The sequence below is a fragment of the Mizuhopecten yessoensis genome, unplaced genomic scaffold, assembly GCF_002113885.1.
Source record: "Mizuhopecten yessoensis strain PY_sf001 unplaced genomic scaffold, ASM211388v2 scaffold4559, whole genome shotgun sequence".
NCBI lineage: Eukaryota > Metazoa > Mollusca > Bivalvia > Pectinida > Pectinidae > Mizuhopecten > Mizuhopecten yessoensis.
The window spans coordinates 393,706-400,160 of NW_018405607.1; positions in this window are offsets into that span (position 1 = coordinate 393,706).

A 6,455-nucleotide genomic window follows, 5' to 3' on the forward strand; every position below is an offset into this window, starting at 1 on the left:
TTACATTCGTATTCATCTGAAAAAACCGATGGGGAAACAAATGCCATGGGTCATGACGTCACGATGGAAGATGACGTCGAAAAGCATTGTTACGGGACGTCATAATTCCAAGATTGACCAATGAAAACACGCTGAGGATATTACTAACTAGTGGGTAACCAAATATGTTCCGAAATGCCTAGCAGGTTTATCAAAAGAGTCGCGAATGAGGAAACCTACAGTGGTAATATGAGAAGCAAAGGTCCGTAATGCAACAAATGATATTTAGATATTTAAATGATTTGATAGAAAAATGCATGGACAATAAAGCATTTAAAGTATACAGATATAAGGTAGTTATTGTTTAATATTAACCCTTAAACACTTTGCTAAAGAGGGAATATTGCTCATGTTTATTGTTGATGTATGGACACTTTAAAGTACACGACAGGCTTGAGACTTCGTACAGTGCTGGAATTCCGATGCCAGGTGCATCACTTCAGTTAATGTAAACGTAATTTGATAAAGGGTATTGTTGAAGATTAGTGTACATTTATGTATACATGTATTTTTAATACGATCTGGTTAAAACCTTTTGTTAATATGCAACTTTGTGTCTTTATAGTTAAAATATTGAATTATCTATAAAAAACTAACAGCTGCATTATCATAATTTGTATGTTGTATACTCGTGGGAATTGTTGATAACTCAAATCGTTCAGAAAGGGTACTTTAGTCATGAAACCAATAATAAAGGAAGAGTTAATTTGAAAGATTTTTTCAGTTTGAGTTTTTCCCTGACAGATTAGTAAATTAACTCAATTATTTCATAGCATGCCTTACAATAACTAAATCGACTTATTTGAAAACAAATAACTATAGTGAAAATTAGATTCCTACCCTATCCACAGATATTATGTAAATGGTTTGGTTTATTTGTATTTTACATTCTATTAATATCTGTTGTCATTTAAGAAAGTGCCAGGTTTTGTTGGTGACGGAAAACCGGGGTGCCCAGAGCAAACCGAGAAGCGGAAAGATAGTGGTCGTAGACGGTCAGATACCTTAATTACTCAGCCACTGCGGTCCCCATATATGCAAATACATTCTGGGTATGTTTTTTCGAAAATAAAGGAAAATAAAGCTTTAATTATTTCTAATATTGTTTACAGTTAAATCATGATGATTCGTATACAATAAATACAATAAATAAATAAACAGAAAAGATAACAATATATAATCTTTATTTAACGTCGTGCTCATTGTCAACATCAAACATAAGCTCTGTAGAGCTTTTATTACGACGCCTCTTAGGGAACAAATGTTGTTTTCGTGGTGAAGGAAAACTCACGAGGGAATATCCACCGTGCCATCGCAGGGATAACAAATAACCTTATCAGACATCACTCTTTTTCTCTGCCATCGTTAGGATCGAACCGAATTTCTTGGGAGGGTGAGGGGTCTAAAGCGCACTCTTGATTGCACACAGTAGAAAGATCTGTGCTTTGTAGACCGTGTAGATTGTCGTTAATACATTTCATGTAATGAATCCACTGCTGAAATATTTGCATTGAAAAAAATCTAGAATATCACATTTAAGAAAAGGTCAACATAAATCTCTGACCTGAGACTTTAAACCACCTGCAAACAGGGTTCATGTTGTATAGTGTTACCATAATGAGTGATAATAATGTTTATTCTTCTAATTATATTCATGGTACTTTGTCTACTTTCGAAAATTTAAAAAGGGCCAGCCTCATACGATTGCAATTATGTAAATAATTACACCTTTACAGCGTTCACGCTGTTTAATTTTATCTTATTTTCTACATTTAAATCCTCTTTGAGAGATTAAATAACGTTATCTTACTGATGTGGTTTTATTTGTGTTGTAAAAAGCAATCTTCACAACACAAATAAAACCACATCAGTAAGATAACGTTACATCATCAACTAACCATATATATTGCATTGATGTTTTCTTTTATCTTTTTTTTAAATCAATGTATAACGTCCTTGCAACAGCCAATGCCATATGTGGAAGTACTTAAAATAATAAAAAGGGAACTTGTTGAAATGCCACTGTCGATCTCCGTCTCCCATGAAGTGAGCTTTACCATTATCAAGACCCTCTTTTATTCTCCGAGTGAAATCGTTTTTGGCATTTTCGAACATTTGGTATTCTGAAGGTAATTCCACCTTGTCATTCAAAATGGCGACCACTGCTTTAGCCATCTCGAAACTGCGTTGGAAATAACAGAGTAATTTCGGTATTTCTACGAATAGCAGGGTGTGTAATGTGATGTGTACGATGTGCTTGTTAACAGGTGTGACGCGTCTGGAGGAGACCTGGATGATGTTTTTGGACAAAAAGGGAACACGAGTTTGGAAACCGGTGTATTATCGAGGAAATCTACCCCACTCTTTGTCAAACACTTAATACCCGTTCTTTCCACTAAGTTTGTAGGCAACGTAGTGTAGAAGGAGATCCTTCAAATGACTGAAAAACAAATGCATTTACAAAAAAAAACACAATGGTAAATCATAGCAAATGTTCATGATCATAACAGATGCACGAATACCTCTGTCAGTTCCGAGAAAGCATTCGTCTGCTATATCCCACTGCATGTTTTTATGAGGCAAACATATTTTTAAAACATAATTTATCATTTGTTACTGTTTGAGCTAATTTTTCCTTTCGGCAACTTCAACCGAACAACAATGCTATTTCATACTGTCGATTTGATCAGTTTATAAAAACCGTAAAGTTCCAGCAAAACAATCTTCTGTCTATTTGGGTAATACATAATCTGGTTTTCCGAAAATGTGGAATAAAGGACCTGATATTGCATGACCTGTAAACTTGATAAATCACTCTAGCAATCCTGTCCAGAAATTGAAGCCTCCAATATAACAACGTTCTTGTCAGTGAAGTACTCAGGGGTCCTGTAGTTATGACTAAGGATGACCTCATCATGGAATTGGTCAAGTCCCTCAATATTCGGCAAGTAGGCTTTCTCCTTGTGACTTGAGGTAAGAATAAACAGCATGTTTATTCGTAGCCTTTTGTAAGCAATACAGAGATATTGATACTTAAAAAAGAGAATTTTTCAAATTTAATGACATCATAATGTTTTCATGCCCACGGCTGGACCATTTCTTAATTAATTACAGTCACAAAGACTTGTGGTTTAAATCATGGATCTATATCTATATCTATAAACTTAAGGAATTTTACATTCTATCTAAAGGATATAAATTACCTTTGATAAGCAAAACTTATATTCAACAAGAAATATTGTATATTAAGGAATTATCTTGATCGAAATGTAATGCAAGATTTAAAGTCTGACCTACCCATCGCACACAACTACGGCCTCAAATACCTGTGTGCTAATTTTCTTCTAGTTCCTCACTCCAAAATAGTTTACAGTCCATTTCGTATCATTGTCTTTGCCATTGGAACGAACATTTTGAACAAACGTGTTCAACTACTGAGAATTTAAACATGTCTTTGTACTGTACAACACCCATAAATGATAGATATTCACAAAAATTAAAAATTCTTTTTCATTGCAATGGCAAACGGCAGGGAAAACAATGTTAAATTGCTGAATTGGAAAGGTTATAAAATAATCTAAGCTTGATGAACCTGAGGCAAATCCTATTTCTGTCAAGAAGCATATTCCTATAGAAATAAACTACTAACTGATCAATATAAGTTGCTTGCCATTTATTTTTGTATTGTTGTTTGGATATTTCAAAGTTCTACTTCAACGAATAACGCAAAACGTGAACTCTTTCCCAACGATATAAAAGGGATATCATGTTAAAATATTTGCATATATAAAACCAACCTCGGGTCTGGAGAGGTAGGGTTGGCCATCTTTATGAGGAAATTCGGCAAGAGCCATCAATTGCTTCGGTATATTTGTGCTAAAGACATTTGATAAAAATCATTAATCTCTAAACCTATTGCATTTTTTATCTATTATTAACGGGGGAACAACATCATAACATTATGACATTATAGTTCTACTCATGACAAATCCCTGTAAACGCTTGTGAATACATGAATTCCATTGTCATCAATATGGGTGTTCCTGTCAGTGCTCTTCTTGTCAGGGCTCATGTTCAAGTGATATACAGTGAGGTTCTGTTCGTTGGCGGCTTATCAACCTGGTGATACCAATACCAAGCCAAGGTCATTCATTTGAGCAAATTTTGTAACCCTTTGTCCCAGCATGGTACTGGCCAAATATCACCACCCTAGCCATCTTCTTTATTTTAGAAGGAGTAGTTTAAAGTTTATATCATATTTGACCCTGTGATTTTGAATATAAGTCATGGCAATTCATTTGAACAAATTTGGTTGTCCTTTATTTGAGCATGTTACTTGTCAAATATCAACATTCTTGGACTTTTGGTTATTTAGAAGAAGTCATTAAAATGTTTTAAACATATTTTGACCCTATGACCTTGAATATAGGTGAACGTTATCCATTTGAACAAAAATGGTAGTACTTCATCCAAGCATGTAACTAGCCAAATATCAACATTCTTGGATTTTCTGTTGTTCAGAAGAAGTCATTTAAATATTTTGAACACATTTGACCTCTGTGACCTTGAATTTACGTCAAGGTCATTCATTTGATCAAACTTGGTAGCCTTTAATCCCAGCATGTGACTGACCAAATATTACCACCCTGGGCTTCTTGGTTATTCAGAAGAAGTTAAAAGGTTTTAAAACATATTTGACCCCGGTGACCTTGAATATTGGTCAAGATGATCCATTTGACCAACATTGGTATCCTTTCATCCCAGCATGTTATTGGCAAACTATCATCATACACTATTTTCCCCATTTCCATAGAAGCCAAATGCTATATCAGATCCACTATGGATATGTAATGAGACTAATATTTCAGCTACATCCATAGAGAACCTTTCTCAAGGGTCACTAACTTCGTCATCATTTCTTTCATCATACTCATCCACATCATCGTGCAAGTATCTACTCATAAGTCATGTTCAGTAAAATCATGCTTACTTCTTGGAAGTGCATCCTTGTTAAATCTCACATCTGATACACATCTGCCGTGGACCAGGGGGAATATTTAGCTTATCATATTTTATCTGAAGGTACATGTACACTTGTAAACTGCCAACATCTGTCAAAAGAATGCGTGCTACGGACTTTCTGTTATTTCGTCATATACTTTTCCCCCCATGTCCATAGAAGCCAGATGCTGTATCAGATCCACTATAGATATGTAATAGGACTAAGATATCAGCTACATCCGCAGAGCAAATATCTCAACAGCTGATGGTTTTATCCTTCCGTTTGATAAACAGGGCGCCCTCTCGCTGATGTACAACATATGCAGAATAAATTGATACATCTGTATCCTCGGCATTAATAACGACTGTCTCCATTTTTCCTGCTTTTTGGATATGCGAATATATGAAGAAAAGTTCTATGTTCGCATTTGAACTTGTCTCTGCTTTCACCCGAGGAGATGTTCCAATATTTTTGCCTGGTGGAGTACCCAAAATCTTTTTCTGTATATTTCAAGCTTGGTTAACTCATCAATTAAAAAAACCACGTTTTCAGCCATTGCTTGTTTCCTTGATTGCTGAGCAGGACTTGAAAGTGGCAGGAAAACTATCTGATGTACACATTTCTGCACCTGTCTCTATATGCTGTCTTGGTTGTACGTCGCTTATGCACTTCATCTTTATGGGAGTTTCTACCACATACATGTAGCTTACATTTGCAAATATATACTGGATTGCATTTGGTTGCCTACTTTGAATAATGGAGGGAAATCTTTTCTGCGTAATGATACACAGGTCGGGGATCCAGTAAAGAATACTCCTTCTGTTATCATGGCATTTATGTCGTAAAAAAACGACTTATGCGAACTCTCTGCAGTATTGGGGATCCACTATTGTGCCCTCTACTTTGGGACATAAAAGCGACCAAAATAAATCTGCTGTACCAATTTCATAATTGGGATCTGTTTATTTCCTTCTTCTTCTAATTACCTTTTATTTCCTTTCCTTTCTTGGCAACCACTGCCTCCTGCACACACACTTATGCAAGTACTCATGCACAACACACATGGACGCATGGCCTTACATGACCTTAGCAGTTGATAGCCAATCTTTCAGCATATGTTGTACATCAAATGCAGGGCACCCTTCCTATCGAACGGAAGGACAAAATCATCAGCTGCAGCTCTGATTATGTAGCTAAATTATTAATCACTTAACATATCCACATTCCGCAAAGCATGTCCAGAGACACAAGACGTTCTTTACCACTATTCGACACATCTACATTAATAAAACAGGTGAAACTTAAGGAGAGGCTAGAGCAGTGAAGTATGTGACGAGTTACCTACCAAAGGGCCTGTTTCCAAAACGGCCCCTTCTCTGATTCAAATTTCCTGTTGGTTGTGCATTGCCCATGC